This window comes from Leopardus geoffroyi, chromosome A2 (assembly GCF_018350155.1).
Source record: "Leopardus geoffroyi isolate Oge1 chromosome A2, O.geoffroyi_Oge1_pat1.0, whole genome shotgun sequence".
NCBI classification, from domain to species: domain Eukaryota; kingdom Metazoa; phylum Chordata; class Mammalia; order Carnivora; family Felidae; genus Leopardus; species Leopardus geoffroyi.
Window position 1 is genome coordinate 15,676,172 of NC_059331.1, and position 17,927 is coordinate 15,694,098.

A 17,927-nucleotide genomic window follows, 5' to 3' on the forward strand; every position below is an offset into this window, starting at 1 on the left:
AGGGTGTCTGAGCTACACTGGTCACAGCTCACGCCTAGGTCGCCGACCGTCAGGAACGTGACACAAGTGTGCAGCCTCCCTTCAGGCGCACATTTGGATTCTCCCGCATCTTGGAGAGGAGGCGAGAACGTAAATACGAGTAAAAATGATAACGATAACGTATTAGGTTATCTCGCCACTGGTCTCTTAGAAAGTAGTGCTTCCTCTTTCCAGAATGTGTGAAGGTTATATTTGGACCCACGCTTGTTTTGAAACTTTGTCTTAAATTGAACTTAGTTTAGGCTGGGCTGGGTTCTGATGAGAGTAGTCTTATCCTGGTGGCCAAGAATAGCTCAACAAAAACACGCCCAGTGAATACACGAAAATTCGCGAATCCATAGTGATCCTCGAGAGAAAGCCAAAAGAAATCATCTGAGGCAGCCGCTACCGACTCCTTATTTGGAAACTACGTAACTAAGGGGAAGCACGTTTCACGTCTTTCCAGCAGGAGCTATATGTCAGGGTAACCAACCAGCTCCAGGTGACAAGATGCAACTATTTTATGGGCGAACGCCAGCCAACTGTGGAAGGATGCTAGACTTAGAAAATCATCATCTTGCAATCCCACTGAGAGTGTAGATCCTAGAAAGGACCATCAGCTTGTGTGAAGGACATTAGGTGGATAGCTGATGGCATCCAGGCATTTACACGGATCCAAAGTAACACCACGGCGATGAGGTTTGGATCATCAGGAGAGAAACACAATTGTACAACGCGTGGCTCAGACTGCCATCACCCTAACTAATGGCTGATCTTAGCATCAGAAATGGTGGCACAATCATATACTACACGTTCTCCTGGTGTCGTGTAGCTGAGGTCCCAGAATCACCTGGGATGCGGTCTAGCCAAAGATATTTACCTGGGGTCTAATCACCCTGTCAATGTAACTTCTGGGAAGTACAGAGAAGAGAGGAAGAAGTTAAACGATACTACAGGTTAAGCAAGCAGGTATGTGTGTATGGGGGGGGGGGTCTCTAATCTGGTCCACCGGCTGCAGTACAAAGATTCCATAATGAAAGAGACTAGTGCCTCGGTTAAATGACAGTGAGGGGAGCGCCTGCATGGCTCAGTCGGTCAAGCGTCCGACTCTCGATTTCGGCTCAGATCATGACCTCACGGTTTCGTGGGACCGATCCCCGCGTCGGGCTCTGCGCTGACAGCATGGAGCCTGCTTGGGATTCTCTCTCTCCCTCTCTCTGTCCCTCCCCTGCTCGTCTTCTGTCTTTCTCAAAATAAATAAATAAACATTAAAAAAAAAAAAAAAAAAAAGGACAACGAGAGCACGTAACAACCAGACGCAATATGTAGTTTGAGACTGGTTTCTGGTATGAACCAAAAGGCTATGAAGGATGCTTGGAGGGACATTTGGGGAATTTGAAGATATATTGGCTATTAGGTGATGTAAGAGTATGATTGCTAATTTTAGGTGTATTGTTTTTTGTGACATGGGCAAGCATTACTAATTTATTAGAAATGCATTTTGAAATACTTAGGGGGTTACATCATGATGCCTCTGATTTATTCTTCACACACACACTGTTTGTCCCCTACGGCGGGACACTCTGTGTAAAACTGGGACCCGCAGGTGCCCCATGGAATGGCTGAACATACACAGACTTTTAACCCACCACACTTGTCAGAGATCGGCAAGTAACGGGTCATTGTAAGTTGTTATCAAATAATGAGGAAGAGATTTTACAACATTTTCTGAAGATCAAAGTCTTTAAAGTGAGCCATGTGAAAATGGCTAGGGCGAATATTTATTCGAAATAATGAGGAAGGCATTATCCTAAGAAGATAAGTAAAGGGGCGCCTGACTGGCTCAGTCAGGGGAGGGTGACTCTTGATCTTGGGGTTGTGAGTTTGAGCCCCACGTTGGCTGTAGAGATGACTTAAAACGACAACCTTTAAAAAATAAAAGAAGATAAGTAAAAAAAGAAAATGAAGACCCGATAACTAACTTAATTTTAGTGTTGCCACTAAAACCTAATTTTCCCTGGTTGAAATTAATGATTTTTTAAAAATAACTTTTATTCACTTAGCTGCTCAAAATGTTCACCTACTAGTAAAAATCCGTCAGTCGTAACGGAATGGTTAGATAAACTATGGCATGTCTATATCGGAAATATTGCGAAGTCATCACCAGTTAAGATTTGGATTTAACTCTTGGATTAATATTTAATAACATGAACATGTTTACGATACAACATCGAGTGCAGGAGATACGACTACCTCTCAAAGGAGTCATGATTTTATGGAAGTGTAAATGATTGAGCCCCACGTAATTGCTAAGAGAGGATAAAGAGTGGCATCTCATGTGGTCCCAGTAACATTGTGACTGTCACAAGAAAAAGAGGGGGAAAAAAAAGCCCACAGAGGAGACGGGACAAAACTGTAATGCTCACCAGGCATGGGTTACATCGTTGTCTGTTTCGAACAAGAAAGCATCTCTCACCACATTGGACAGATGTGGTAAATTTCCTGACATGAGAAAAAGAAACCCCTAATTTTACTCATCTCCAAAACTGAAAGTTGAAGAGGTGAAGCCCTTTTGCCCTTCAGAACAACTAAACTCAAGAGAGCCTCCTTGCCACCAGGCACAGGACCGGATGGTGGACTGGATAAGGCAATTCTGGTCTGACAAACACGGGAGAAGCATGTGCCATGCACACGGCACACGGCAGAGCTGTTTAAACGTGTGGCCAAACCATCATCACGTTGTCAGTGAACATTCTCTCACTCTCCAGGAGGGTGGGCAAGCCGATGGTGCCACCAGGATCAACCAAAAGAAATGGAATCCTTTCTGGGTGGGAAGAAAAAGGAAATTCACTGAGTGTCACCTTCATTTAGAATTTTGAGGAGACCTGCTTCTCTCATGGGATGCACATATAAAAGTCTGGCTCAGTGGGTTAAGCGTCCAACTGTTGGTCTCAGCTCAGATCTTGATCTCATGGTCATGAGTTCAAGCCCTGCGTTGGACTCCACACTGGGCATGAAACCTACTTAAAAAAAAAAAAAAAAAAGCTGAACCGTGTTAAACAACCCCATGTTAAATAACCCTAATTATTGAAGTAGGATTCTTAGCAACGATTCAAAAGATTGAGGTAGAGCTATGTGCATTAAGGCAAGATCTCTAGGCTTCACTGTGCATCGGGTGACCCCAGAACCAGAGTGGAAGATTTCACAGAATCCCACTTACACACCCAAACGCACATGCAAAGAAAAGCCTCTCAGTGAATGCATGCCAAATTTTTAATAATAAATATGTATGAAGAACTAGGAAAGGAAGGGAATAAAAGAGAAATTTACTTTTTCTTCCTCTATATATTTCTGAATTAAAATTTTTTTCTCTTTAGAGCAGTAGATACTTATTTCTTATGTACTTAAAAAAAAAGGTGGGGGGGGGGTGTCTGCCTGGCTCAGTCGGAAGAGCATATGATCTTGATCAAATGTCCACCCACTGATGAGTGGACAAGACTGTTATCTGCGTTGTTGAAAATGGTTCAGCAAGAATGAGACAACAACGTAGCCCCTTGGATGAATCTCAAAATAGTGACGCTCAGTCCAAGAATCCAGACAAAAAAGAATGCATGCCAATTTTGTATCCAAAATTCTAGAAATGCAGACCAAACTAGGGTGACAGAAAGCAGATTGATGGTTGACTGGGGAGGAGAGGCGGGGTGAGAACAGAGGAGGGAATTAATCACGAAGGATCACAAAGAAAGTTTCGAGAGTGATGGATGTGACCGCACCCTGCACTGGGCTGATGGTCTCACTGCTGAATGTCGTACCAAAATTTATCCAACTGAACACTTTATTATTTTATTTTTTTTAATGTTTATTTATTTTTGAGACAGAGAGCGAGACAGGGCATGAGTGGGAGAGGGACAGAGAGAGGAGACACAGAATCTGAAGCAGGCTCCAGGCTCTGAGCTGTCAGCACACAGCCTGACGTGGGGCTCAAACCCACGAACCGTGAGATCATGATCTGAGTGAAAGTCGGATGCTTAACCGACTGAGCCACGCAGGGGGCCCCCCAACTGCACACTTTAAATAGGTACAGTTAATAGTGTGCCAATTATACCTCAATGAATCTGTTTAAAAAAAAAAAAACTGCACATGTTTAATATAGAAAATTTGGAAATAACCTAAGAGTGAAGAAGAAAACTAAATAGCACCCTTACTCCCATGAGAAGACAACGACTGACAGGAGGGGGCTTTTCCTTCCCAGCAATTTTCATACCTGACTGTTAGCCCCTCAAGGTCAGGTCCGCCCGATCCACTGGCTGTATTCCCAGCACGGTCCTGGCAAAGCAAATGTTCGACAACTATTGTGAGTAACTAAGTGAACAGGTAAATAACTTGCTCTATTTCAAATCCTCTCATTAGAGCTTCTTCATGTCACTAAAAAGTCTTTGAAAATGTATTTGTGGCTCCAAGTCCTTCCACTGTCTGGATATAGATTAGTTTTGAACAGTTTTACACTGGGTTGTTTACCAGTTTTCAATGTAACCAATAGCATGCTGTGATATCCCACTCCGTGTACACACCTTTGGGTGTACCGTGGAAGGCTTGTCTATAGCACGGACAACTCCCAAACAACGAACGGACCCAATGAAACAGACTAACAGCTTAATTTACGTCGCGCGTGGGGGCACCTGGGTGGCTCAATGAGTTAACGTCCAACTTAGGCTCAGGTCGTGATCTTGAGGTTCATGAATTCAAGCCCCGTGTTGGGCTCCGTGCTGACAGCTCGGAGCCTGGAGCCTGCTTCCGATTCTATGTCTCCCTTTCTCTCTGCCCCTCCCCTGCTCAGGCTCTGTCTCTCTTTCAAAAATAAATAAACTTTAAAAAAAATTTACATCACACAGATACAAGTAAGGCAGTTAAGTTTTCTACCTTTTAAGTGTGCTTGTCGATTAACTTCTCCTTTCCTCAGTTTGCTCTTCTATAAAATGGAAGTCTAATCGTCTCCACCTGTCCAAGTGACTGAGGATTCAAGGCAAGGGTGCGACCCGGGCGCCCAAGACAATGTCGGCACAGCACAGTTTAGGGCTGGCACATACTGGCATTCTTGGGCCGCCGGCGCTGTCCATGGTTCCTGCTCAGTTCCCTCTATGCAAGTTCTTTTTCTTGGGATCTGCCAGTTCAAAAGCACCTGTCAGCCTGGCTGGAAGAGCCCTTTGGAGAGGTTGGAATTAAGTACTAAGCCCTGCAGTTTACATTGTTACCATTTAGCACCTCTTTAGATGAACATTGGCCCCAGTGGAATGGATTCCAAGTTCCAGAGAACTCTGGTGATGGGAAGGGTTCGGTGAAGCAATTTTCTTTCGAGTGGATTTCCCCAGCTTTCTGCTGAATTTCAGGACTAAGTGACTCCGGACTGAAACCAGTAGCTTCATCAGGTTGTGGTGGCCACCTGTAAATCATTCTGGGTTTCTCGGGCTCTGTAAACCTTAGAAAACCAGATGACTCTTAACAGAGCTGTTGGATTTAACAGTTTTGGAGTGGATTTTTAGTCAACCTCTGGTTGCAGCTCCCCAGCATTTAGCAGAAACCTTTAGTGAGTTAAACACACACACAGATAAACACAGAGAAGATGAATATATAACTATATATTGACTCAGACTATCTATGACTGTGTCTTTACTGAAACAATACCCTCCCATTTTATAGCCAGTGAAACTGAGGCTTGATGAAATGGCGTGGCTTGCTCGAACTGCTACTTAGTAAGTGGCCAGAGGACTGAATCCAGCTCTCTCTGACGCCAGGGTAAGCGAGTAATTTATATAGCAGAAAGCAATAGCAGTCAACATTTTCCTTGCCCACCACAGTTTGAAAACCCCTTTAGGTACACTGTTTGGACCCTGACACTGTTCTCTGCCAGGTGGCCACTGAGAGGCAGCATGTCTTGATCCAAATGTAGAAATAAGAAGAAGTAAGAGCGTTCTCCGACTTCGTGCCATGCCAAGCGTGGTCCTGGCCCAGCCGCATGGGCATCGCCTGGAAGCTTAGAAGAAATGCAAGCTCTCAGCTCCCTCCAGACCTGCCAAGTCAGAATCTGCATTTTAACAAGATCCCCAAGTGACTTGTGGGCACACGACCGCTTGCAAAACCCTCTCATCAAGAGAGCCATCGAAGCTATGCGTCCTGATCAGAGCAGAGACACACAGAGTCATGGAGACAGAGGGTCCCCCAGGCCAGCCGGTCTTGTGTGATGCTGGTCGAAAAGCTGAAGAAAGCATGTGTGCAAAGAAGATGCCATGCCTGCCAGATAAGTTCCTCTTTGCTTACCAATCACGTTTCTTTCCTCTTTTATGTCTCTCTTGGAGAATACTGCCAATGTCTCCAGTGACATGAGTGTCAGATATCCCCTTGCGCCCTGCCTGTAGTAAGGACACAGCCATAAGAGGAAGCATACCTCCCGTGGCTTGCCTCTCCTTTTTAAGGGAATGTGTCCAACTCCGAGCTTACGATTTGCTCCTATCATCGATGATCTCCACCTTGGTGGCAGGTGGTGGGAGGCTGTGTGGGGAATGTCTGGAGGTGGTTTGGCCACTGCACTGGTAGAAATGAAGATCCCAAGAAGGCTTTGACGGGTCTCTTTTTGGTACCCTAAAATCCCCATCTCCTCAAAACAAAAAAAAAATTTGGATGTGTCAGATCCAGAGAGGGGAGGTCATCCCAAAGTCTCGTAGATCCCAAGATGACACTGAAGTCTTCTTCTTACCTCTTTTTTATTCTAAAATTTTCTTAAAGTTTATTTACTTTTGAGAAGAGAGAGACAGCATGAGCGGGGGAGGAGAGAGAAAAAGGGAGACACAGAATCTGAAACAGGCTCTGGGCTCTGAGCTGAGCACAGAGCCCGCCGCGGGGCTCGAACTCACGGACTGAGAGATCATGACCCGAGCCGAAGTTGGAAGCTCAACACACCGAGCCACCCAGGCGCCCCCTCTTCTTTGCCTCTTAAACCATTTCTTCAAGGCTTCTCTTTTGGCTTCTCCAGCGGGTCTGCCCGTGGAGTGCGGTTCCGCCCACAAAATACTCAAGTTTGTGTGACCTCTGGTCTTAGACATTTGCCCCCAAATATACAACTGCCTTCTGAAATGGGGTATAAATTGGAGTGTTGAAATGAGGATATTTCTGGATGACTTCTGCCAGACCAGTAACCCCATAGGACTTCTGTTATCACCCCAGTGCCTCTTCTGAAGCCCAGGCTGTTGGGAGGGATGGGCTAGAATGTTACAAGGGATGCTCGCGAGGCCTTGTGGGGAGTCATGTGGTTTGGGGTCAGGAAACCAGGTGCCTGCTGTCAGGCTACACCCACAAACTTAGGCACCAAGCCGGGCGTCTCTTCAGCTCGCAGCTCAGAAATTACGAGCTGCCAGTCAGGTGGCCCGGAAATCTGTAAACAAAGTTATCAGCTAATCAGAGAAATCTGCTTGGATGTGGTTTTAGATATCCTGAAAGTTAGCCCAATGTGGCATAAGGGTGGAAATTGCTGTGCCCAGGGTGTGTGTGTGTGTGTGTGTGCGTGTGTGTGTGTGTTTGTGGTTGGACCCAGAGAACCAACCTCTGTTCTTAACTCCCAGCTGAGCGAAGGGAGATGCTGACAAATGGAATAGTTTGGTAATAACTTTCTGCAGAGAACTAATCATATATTTGCACCAATTCGAAGTCTACATTCAAGACAAGCTACAGAGGTTTTGGGCCCCCCAACAGATGGGAACACTTATTAGAATACTAAAATGTTTAATGTTAATTACATCATTATGCAGTCTGTTCCTAAATACACTGTCATAGGAAAATATTCAGTGATTATAGACAAAGCTAAACTCTTTCTTGGCCCCCCCACCCCCCACCCCCACCCCGTAACTTCTTTCCGGAGGTAAGCAGTGTGATCATTTGGGCATGAAAGTCTTTTCCTTGCAGTGATAAAACATGTCTATGCTCCTAGACAGATAGTCATTTTGGTGTTTTGTTTTGTTCCCAACAGCAATACCATCACATTGAATCTATCATCTACGATTTGCTCTGTCCCTTCAGAGATCTCAACAACCTGGAGATCTCTCCATGCCAATATGTATATATACACCCGATTTTTTTTTTTTTTTTTTGAGAGAGAGAGTGCACAGAGCGCAAGCAGGGGAGGGGCAGAGAGAGAGAGGGAGGCACAGAATCGGAAGCAGGCTCCAGGCTCTGAGCGGTCAGCACGGAGCCAAACGTGGGGCTTGAACCCACAGACTACGAGATCATGATGTGAGCTGAAGTCGGACACTCAACCGACTGAGCCACCCAGGCGCCCCTCGATCCACCCGATTCTTTTATAACCTTTGCATTGAATTCCAGAGAATGAATAGACCATCCTTTACGCAATCAGTGTCTTATTGATGGACACGGAGGTTGTTTTCCATTTTCACCAACACAAGTGCCTTTGTTGTGATTCAGCCTTGAGGGCATGCGTGGATGTTCTCTAAAGAGGCCACCATCCTGGAATGGCTGAGACACAGGGATGCAAATTTTGTAAGTTAACACACCCTCCCATCATCTCCTTGCAATGGCTGAACCAATTCACACACGCTGGGAGTGTGAGAGCGCCTGGTGCCCCTCCCCCATGCTCAGTATTCAACTTGTTGAGCTCTGCCTTTTGAAGAGGGAAAATACTGCTCTTTAATATGCACTTCCCCGGTTATGAGTTAGAGCATCTTTTCAGATGTTTTTCTTCCCTCGGTTGGGAAAAGCCTCTGCATATTTGTGCGCATTTTAAAATTGGGGTTATTTGTCTTTTTCATTTGGGTTTGTAGAAGCGATGCTTCTTTTCTAAGAGGTATTGCAAAAAGCAAATAGTAACAGACAGTTTCTTTCTTTCAGAAAGTCATAAAAGCATCTGCTTGTGTAGAAACGGAGGGAAAAAAAAAAAGCCTGTGGTGTGTCTGTGCATGTGTTTTTTTCCATAGCGTGGCTTTAACACCCACACACCTTTGGTAAACGGAGTGAAGCCCCCCAAAAGATTGCAGCGGCAAAGATGAAAAACAAAGAAAAGTAAGGTAGTCCCTACCAGATGCTTACTAAGGAGAAGGGCAGTTTCCAGTTAACAGCTGAAATATGGCTTTCACGTTCTACAGAAGGCTGGGTTTGCAATCCCGGGGCCAGCTCTTTCCCGTAGACATCTTTTCTCTAGCGGCGGCTTGGGATTTGGGCTTGCGCTCATCGGTTGCCCATCTGAGGAAGTGATGTAAGCCCGTGGCCCTTGTCTGGGTTATCTGAGGGGCTCATCGCTCCTGGTCGTGACAGAGGGGTGCCAGGTGATAGATAACAAGGAGTTAGCAGCCCAAGTTTCTTGACTTACCCTCAACCGCAAGGGAACTTATCTCCAGAGGGCATCTTCCTGGGTGAGAGCTGAAGTCTCGAGAAAGCAGGGCACTTATGGGGCGCAAAGGGGCTGGGGAGGGAGGGGGCAGGAGATCCGTCCTTTCTGTAGGCGGTTCTGGTATGTGTGTGGATGAAGCCAAGGAGCAGATTTAAAGATCATCTCCAAAGGTGGGGGAGGTGTGGAGTAGAGAGCTGGATAGGTGTGACACAACCCTTCTAACCTGCCCATTTTATACAGCCTCCAAAAAGAGTCAATCGGGGGAGGCTCTAGACATTTTACAAAAAATAGGCTTGAGGGTGGCAATGCTTCCAGCCTCTGTGAAAATGACTCGTGAAACAAAACCATCGCTGGGAACCCCAGGCAACGTGTGCAGCGAACAGACGTGGAAGCGGGGGCAGCTTGCGGGCAGCAGGATCCCCTGGACAGCCTGCTGAAACACAGATGGCCCCACCAGGCCCCACAGCTTCTGACCCGGTGGGTGTGACGTGCCCCACAGCTATAACGAATGTCTGGGTGCCGCTGCTGATCCGGGGAACACACTTTGACAACCACTGGGCAAGAGAAAAGTTGCCCTTTAAACAGGGAGAAAACAGATGCCAGGAGGTGCTTTAGACAGTTGCGTCTGTGGTCTCTCCTTAGGCTGCTGGGGGAGGGGAGTCAGAGGAGAAAGATCAACGGAAACAAATGCTCTATGGCAAAGTCTGCAGGTGGTGGGTGAGGGACTGCGTCTGCCTGACAAGCTTCTAAAGGCAAGTGAGGTTCAAGTCCTTGGTGGTACCGGCTGTGGGGCTGTGATGCCTTAGAAGGATCACCCTAGGTGAAGGCCAGGGCCAGGATTAGATTAAGCCGGGATGGAGAAAAAATATTAGTGAGAAAGAGACCACATTCTACCTAGGTATTTATTAATTTTTTTTAACGTTTATTCATTTTTTTTTGATAGGGGAGGAGAGGCAGAGAGAGAGGGAGACACAGAATCTGAAGCAGGTTCCAGGCTCTGAGTGTCAGCACAGAGCCCGACGAGGGGCTTGAACTCACAAACTGTGAGATCATGATCTGAGCCGAAGTCGGACATTTAACCGACTGAACCACCCAGATGCCCCCATTTCGTTTCTTAAAAAGCCTTTTGTTTTGCCCAGAGTTTTGGATTGTCTTTCTTTTCTTCATACAACATCTTGCTCATAATCATCCTCTGTTTCTCTTCCAAAAGCTCACAGTAACAGACACTCTATGAAGTCCGCTTTTCTCTTGAAGACGTCCCTACCTCCACTCACTTTAATTCTTCCCCAAACTCAAAAACAAATCCTTCCTACCTCTGAGCAGCCCTCAAGTCATTCATGCCTCCTAGAAAATCATCCCCCTCCCTACAGTCTCCCATGTGCAACTCATTGCTCAATCGTAACACAATCTTCCAAAGCCATTTAACTTTTTTACCCCTATCAGTAGAAATGTGTCTCTGTGCCTTTCTTTATCTCCCTTATTCCTCCATTGTGCATCTGCGTGTGTATGTGCTTAGGCACACACACAAGTATATTTGCATACATACATGTGTGTATACATATATGCGCATACCTCATGATGGTTTCCTATTCTGCCTTAGGTTAATTATTTGGCATCTGCTTTTTCTCACACAGTAGACAGTGACCCCATCCATTCATGGATTCTTCAAGAAGCTACCAACGGCTTACTGCATGTCAGGGTTGTTTCTACCCTTCTCCTTCCGGCTCTTCCCCCTTTCTTGTTATCATTCTCCCCTGTCTGCATTCTTCATGAAGGCACTTTTTTTGCTTCATTCTTTCTTCCATGTCCCTATTTTAAGAGACACCTTTTTCTTTGGAACCAAAGCTAATTCATGAAAATAAAAGCCACTGAAAAAAACCTTCAGGCTTTCAGTAGCCAGGTGGGTGGTGGAGGGAGGTGAAGGGAACGTGATGATGCCATGTTAATACTATGCTGCTCACCTGCGAGCCCGCTGTTTGGTCCTTCATCTAGTATATGTCTTCCCAGTAGATCTGTGTGCAGGATACGGACATTTGGCTGTAGGGATTGTATCTTTCATAATAACTTCTTAGAGGAAGGTCCTCCTTGCATCTTATTTTTTTTTAAAAAAATTTTAACGTTTATTTATTTTTGAGACAGAGAGAGACAGAGCATGAAATGGGGAGGGACAGAGAGAGAGGGAGACACAGAATCGGAAGCAGGCTCCAGGCTCTAAGCCATCAGCCCAGAGCCCAACGCAGGGCTCGAACTCACGGACCGCGAGATCACGACCCGAGCTGAAGTCGGACGCTTAACTGACTGAGCCACCCAAGTGCCCCGTCCCTGCATCTTAGAATGGCTCTTCTTTTCATACTTCAGCATAAATATCATCACCTTGGAGAAGGCTTCTCTGTCCTGCCCTCTATCCCAAAGTAGCCCTATCCTCTCCCTTTCCCACCAGCCAGCCACACTCTCGCACATCAGCCTGTGTGGTAGGTTAATTTCATTGATGTCCCCCATCAGTAGTGTCTCTTTATGCCTACCTGCCCTTTGGAATGGACTTTGCAGCTCTCTGCATCCAGAGGTAGAGTCTCTTTCCTCACCACTTGAATCTGGGCTAAACTTGTGACTTTGGCCATTAGGATGTGACAGAGGCGACAGTGGCCAGTTCTGAACCCAGACCTTGAGAGGCCTTGTGCACGTCTGACTCTTTCTCTTAGGACCTCAGCATCAGCGTGTGGACAGACCCAGGCTGGCCGGCCGCAGGATGGAGGACCACGTGGAGGAGACCTCAGGCCATCCTGTACAGCCAGCCCTGGTCAGCTTGTTAGTGACACAGACATATGAGCCGTCCTGGCTTTGGTCAGTTGAGGGTGGTTGAGACCAGAACTGTCCAGCTGAGCCCAGGTTTAAACTGTAACTTACAGAATCAAGAGCTAAATAATAAACATTGTGGTAAGCCCCTAAACTGCGGAGTGGTTTGTTATTCAGCAATAACCAACTGATACACCTTGTTTATTTCCTTTAGAGCACTCCTCAGGAAATTCAGCTAGCTGCTCAAAGACTCTGCGTCCTCATCTTTAAAAAGGACGCACTCTTTCTTGTAGAATTGTTATGGGATTCCATGAGATGATGTTTGTAAAGCTCCTGCACAAACTAGGTGCCCAGGACATTTGTTTATTTTCTCTTTCCCTGGAAAAGAGCCGAGATCACAGGCAAGAGGAAGCCTGAGCCGTTCTCCCCCAAGAACAGGAGAGAAAGCCCCAAGAAAGCCCGAGAGACCTTGGAGCCCCAGGAAGGAAGGTTGTTGGAAAGGGGAGGCCAGACAAACAAACAAAAAGCAGAAAGAGGCCCATAAGTACAGAGAAAGGTGATGGTTGCCGGAAGGAAGGGGGTGGGGGGGGGGGTTGGACATGATGGGTAAAAGAGAGCTGGGCGGGGAGGGGGGGGCAGAAAGGGGAGCCCAAGGCCTGCTAATTCCATTGAATTTGAGTGATGTTCCTGTATTGTCATTTATGGGATTTCTCTGTAGTGTTTAGAAATGAAGTCTCTTGACAAAAAAATGGCCAGCACTGTCGTTTTGGCACCTGCAGGATGCCAGGAGCCCCCTATAGCAACCCTAGGGCATAGATACCAATGTCCTGTTTTACAAAAGAGTAAACTGCGGCTCTGAGACAAAGAACACGCTGTGAGTAAGCACAGTGTGGGACAGACCCAGATATAACGGTAACGCTGTGACGACAGCGTTCAGCAGCAGTTACCGCTCACGGAGCATGGGCCAGGGGCCCCGGCTGGGCTCTTGCCCGAGTTAGCTCTTTTTGCCCTGATGGCAACCCTCCCAGGGGCTGCCAGTCCCACATTTTACGGATAAGGAAAGTACTTCCCGGGACACACGGTCCACGGCCGTCGCCCAGCACTGCTCTGCTAAGTGTGGACCTTTCACTCTCTTTCTGGGCCATCTGGGGGAAGGTTGGGGGTTGGTTCGAGAAACTAGGTAGGCAGTAGGAGCCTTAGAAAGGAACGAGAAATGAGCAAAGTCTTTGAAGGCAGCAGGAAGGAAGAACGGGTCGTCTCAGTGGCAGCGGCAGGACCGAGGAGGAGAAGGGACCTGTCCCCCAGCCTCTCCTCAGAGCTCCCTGGTTGGTGGACAGCAGATGTCTTCCTCTCGTGTCGTCTGGCGTACAGGGGAAAAGGCTTCATCAATACACGTCAGAGAGGGAGACGAGACTAGGGGTCCCAAAGCCCTACAGCATGAGATACGCTGAAGAAACCACTCAACACTACTGAAAAACAAGTTCCGAGTTTAAAAACTGTCAAGCAGGTTTCTTTTCTGCAGGGCTCCTCTGAACCTTCAAAATGCTGCTTTGCCCGTGTTGCAAACCGTTTCACATTTTGCTGAGCACCTACCCACACTCTGGGCCGTCGGACTCTGATAGGTTGTTCTGGGACATACTTTTTCGAAATGTGGTTCGCATCAAACACTGGATGACTGTTTCTTAGATGGAACCCTGCGAGTAACCTGAGGCCCAGGATGGCAACTTAATTCGTGGTTCCCTGCCGGAGGCTCAATAAGGGACTGCGTGCTTGACAGGTGTGCTGCTGAGAGGGAAACGGGGGCCCGGAGGCCTCAGGCCAACGGCCCCCCCCCCACCACCCCCAAGAAGCTCTACTTTGGGCTCCGTTGTAGGGACCTGATCTTTTCATGTGGTTGTTTTGATGTGGCCATTTTGAAACTGAGGACATTTTGACACAGCTATTTTAATGCCCTGGAAATTTTCTGACTTTTAAAAAACACCAGCCATTTTGAACGTTCAAAAATGTATCACGTATCAGTGCATCACGGGGTCAGGGTCAGGGCGAGAGTCGACATCATGGAGAAAACAGGGGACAGGATGAAGCTGTGGGATGGGGGGGGGCACTTTTATTTACATTTCTTATAAGGAAAACAAGTTAAAAGTTTAATGGTCTGATTTTTTTTAGGGTCACCCAAAAGCCCCCAAGTTTATAAAGCCTGTCAGTAATCCAGACCATGTGGTATTGGTGGGAAGAATAAACGAATAGATCAATGGAACACAGTAGAGAGCCTGGTGATGAGACCCCCATAAATACAGTCAAATAGCAAATAATCATGGGTCGTCGGCAAAGTGTCAATAAAAACGACGCGGCATTACCACACGGCGACAGGAACGCTTGCTCGTGGCTGACGGGAATGCAAGATGGGTACAGCCGCTTTGGAAGACAGTGTGGGGGTTTCTTAAAAAGCCAAACGTGTTCTTAACGTCTCCTCCGGCCATCGAACTCTTTGCTATTTACCCAGAGGAGCTGAAGAGTGTGTCCACCCAGAACCCAGTGCATGGACGCTTATGACCGCTTTGCTCGTAACCGCCCAAACGTGGAAGGAACCACGATGTCCTTTGGTGTAGGTGAACGGGCAAACGAGCTGCGGTCCATCCAGATGGTGGAGTATTTTTCAGTGCTAAAAAGAAAGGAGCCGGGAAGCCTTGAAAAGACGGGTGGGGAACTTAAATATATTTTACTCAGCGAAAGAAGCCAATCTGAAAAGGCGACACGAGGGAGGTTTCCAACTGTAGGACACTGTGGAAAAGGCACATTAGGGAGACCACGAAAGGATCAGTGTTTGCCAGGGCTCGTGGGGAGGGAGGGATGAACAGGGGGAACACAGAGGATTTTTAGGGCAGTGAGACTGTCCTGGACGATACCGTAAAGGCGCTTACGTGTCATCACAGGGTTCATTTGTCCAAACCCATAGAGTGTGCAACACCAGGGGGACGCTAAAGTAAACTACAGGTGTAGAGTGATCATGATACGTCCATGTGGGTTCATTGACTGCAGTAAATGTACCCTCTGGGGCTCCTCTGTGGAAGCGGGGATACGTGGGGACTCTCTGTACCTTCCGTTCGATTTTGCCGTGAACTTAAAAGTGCTGCAAAAAATAGTCTTTTTATAAAAAAGAAAAAGTGCCTCCAGCACATCTGGCTGCACAGATCGGCCCTCCCTGCATCTGGGGTGTGGGGAGGGAGGGAGGAGGTGAGGACTCTGAATTCACCCAGATGCCTCCCCGGAGGCGGAAGTCGGTGGAGGGACAGTGGTGGCAGGGCCGGGGGGGGGGTTCTGGCTCCTGCAGTGGCCCAGCTAAGGGGAAGCTGTGATGCCTCTGGCCGGGGGTGCTCAGCCGACGGCTCACACACAAACCGGGTCTCGCCGTTTCTCCTGAGGTTTCCCACACAACAGCCTGTGATCTGTTAGAAGTGGAACTTGGGTCGCCTCGTTGCCTACATGAATCCCTTCGGGGACTTTCCATCACCCCGGGCATCAGATCAAAACTACGGCCTCTTGGCCTCCAGTCCCCACAAGATCGGGCCCTTCCTGTTTCTCTGGCTGCAGGCACTTCCTGCCACCTGTTCCCCCCGCTGGGAATGGCCAACCCAATCTCCACCTTCATGGGAATGCCCTGGGATTCGGGTCTTAAATGTCACCTCCTTAGTGAGCCCTACCTCATCACCCCTCACCACTCCCGCATTTCTGCCATTTTACACCCCACGCCATGTGCGTTGCTGTCTGCTCAAACCCACGTTTCCGCTCACGTGCCCTCTCCATCAGAGGCATCTGCGTGTTTCCAGGGCCTCCCCATGACCTTGCTCCCCCACCCCTGCAACATCCCATCGTTCGCCAGCTCCTGTGGGTCACACGTCTCTCCCTCCCTCTCATTCCTTCTGCCGCTGTGTGGTGTGGACCCCACACCTTCTCCTCCCCACTCCCTCTCCCCCTTCCTTCATCTCTGTCTCTGTGTCTCTCTCTCCAAACATGAACAATTTAAAGAATCTATAGGTGTCCTGCAAAACCAATGGTGTGAAAGCCTGTGCTGGATTTAAGGCTGCTGGGGCAGAAGGGACTCCCCTTCAAGCCCCTCTGTGCTCTAGGAGAGGAGAGTGGTCTGCCGTCTTGTATCAGACTGAGCCATCCCAAGGTACAGATATTAGCTGCAGCGTCGACCTGTCCTGTCCTGGCCACTATGGTGGCCACTAGCCCTGTGGAGTTATTTGAATTTAAGTTTAAACCCACGGCAATAAAATAAATACAGTGCAATACAACATAACAGTTTCTTAGGCACGCTGACTGCCGTTTAGACCCGCATCAGCCACCTGTGGCTGGCGGCTGCCCGCTGAGCGGTAGAGATCTAGAACGTTCCCGCCACCGTGGAAGAGCTCGATCATTGGATGCCACTGTTTGACACCCCCAGCACTTCCGTGAGGTTTGTCTTTTCCATTAATGCAGTCAAAAGATGATCAGTAAGCCCCTAGATGCACCACGGGCAAGATGCCACGGGCCCCGTCCTCACGGAGTTAGCAAAGAGAGAAATGCCCTCCGTGAAAGGGAGTCGGCAACCTCAGGAGCACCCACCTCTGAATTCTAGCTGCATGTGGCGAAACAGGGAGAGGGAACAGAAAAGTCAGGGGTGCTCCCTGCAAGGAATACACCCACGCTGGGTGGCGGCCGAAAGAACCACGTTGAGAAGTCGGCCTTCTCTTCTCCTTCTTCACGCCTCCCTGCCTTCCCAGCCTCGGGCCTCCTCTCGGCCGCGCCTTGGTGCTGCCCGAGCCTCCCTACCTCACCTGGACCACAAGGGTCCACACAGAGGAGGACGTGTCCCCACGACAGCACGTTTAGCCCTCTCTTCTTCCCTGAACCCCCTCCCCGACTTCCCTTCCTCTCGCCAGCCTCACCCCACCCATCTGCCTGGTGGCCGGCTGTGTCTACCTGGGATGCCCTTACCTGGCGAAGAGACAGCTTGAGTCGGGAGGACGTGGAAACACGGCATCTTCTTCGCCCCGGGGGGCTCTTGCATCTATAGCAGTGTCTCAGCCTCCTGGGACTCCCCCAGGCCCCGGTCCCACCCTGGGGACAAGCAAGTGCCCTGCTCCGCCTGCCCGAAAGACAGCCAAAGATCAGCTCAGGGAGCATTTTCCCCTCTCCACTGCCCCTTCCTTTTCCATCAACAATTGCCAATGTAGAAGTGAGAGAGCCAGAGCCCTTGGCTGGTGTACCCTTTTAGACACGATGTTCAACGAATATGGGCCAAGAGCAGGGAACTCACGGCTCCCTCGAGGCTGCTGAATCAACCATTGCTTTCGTTCTTACAGCTCATGGTCTGCAACTTTCGGATGTGCTGTTCATTGGCCTTTCCCATTTAGATAATCAGTCCAGATGCATTGAATGCGTCACTTTATTCTGTATGAATGGACGGTGATTGAGGGGCCACGCATCCGGGGAGACCCACTCTGCCAGAGGGCACCGGTGGGTCCGCAGGACGACAAAGTACCGCAAAGAGGAAATCGGTCTTCACTTGTGATTGTACCCCGCAACAAACATGAGAGAGAGGCCTCTGTTGCAATAACGACAAGGAACGGACTGGGGTCTTTTCTCTGTTACAGACAGTAGAAGTTACGGGCTGTGGCTTCCAGGCCATGATGATCCCCTAAACACCCTTCAACTACCAGGCACAGCACCTGACCCTGGG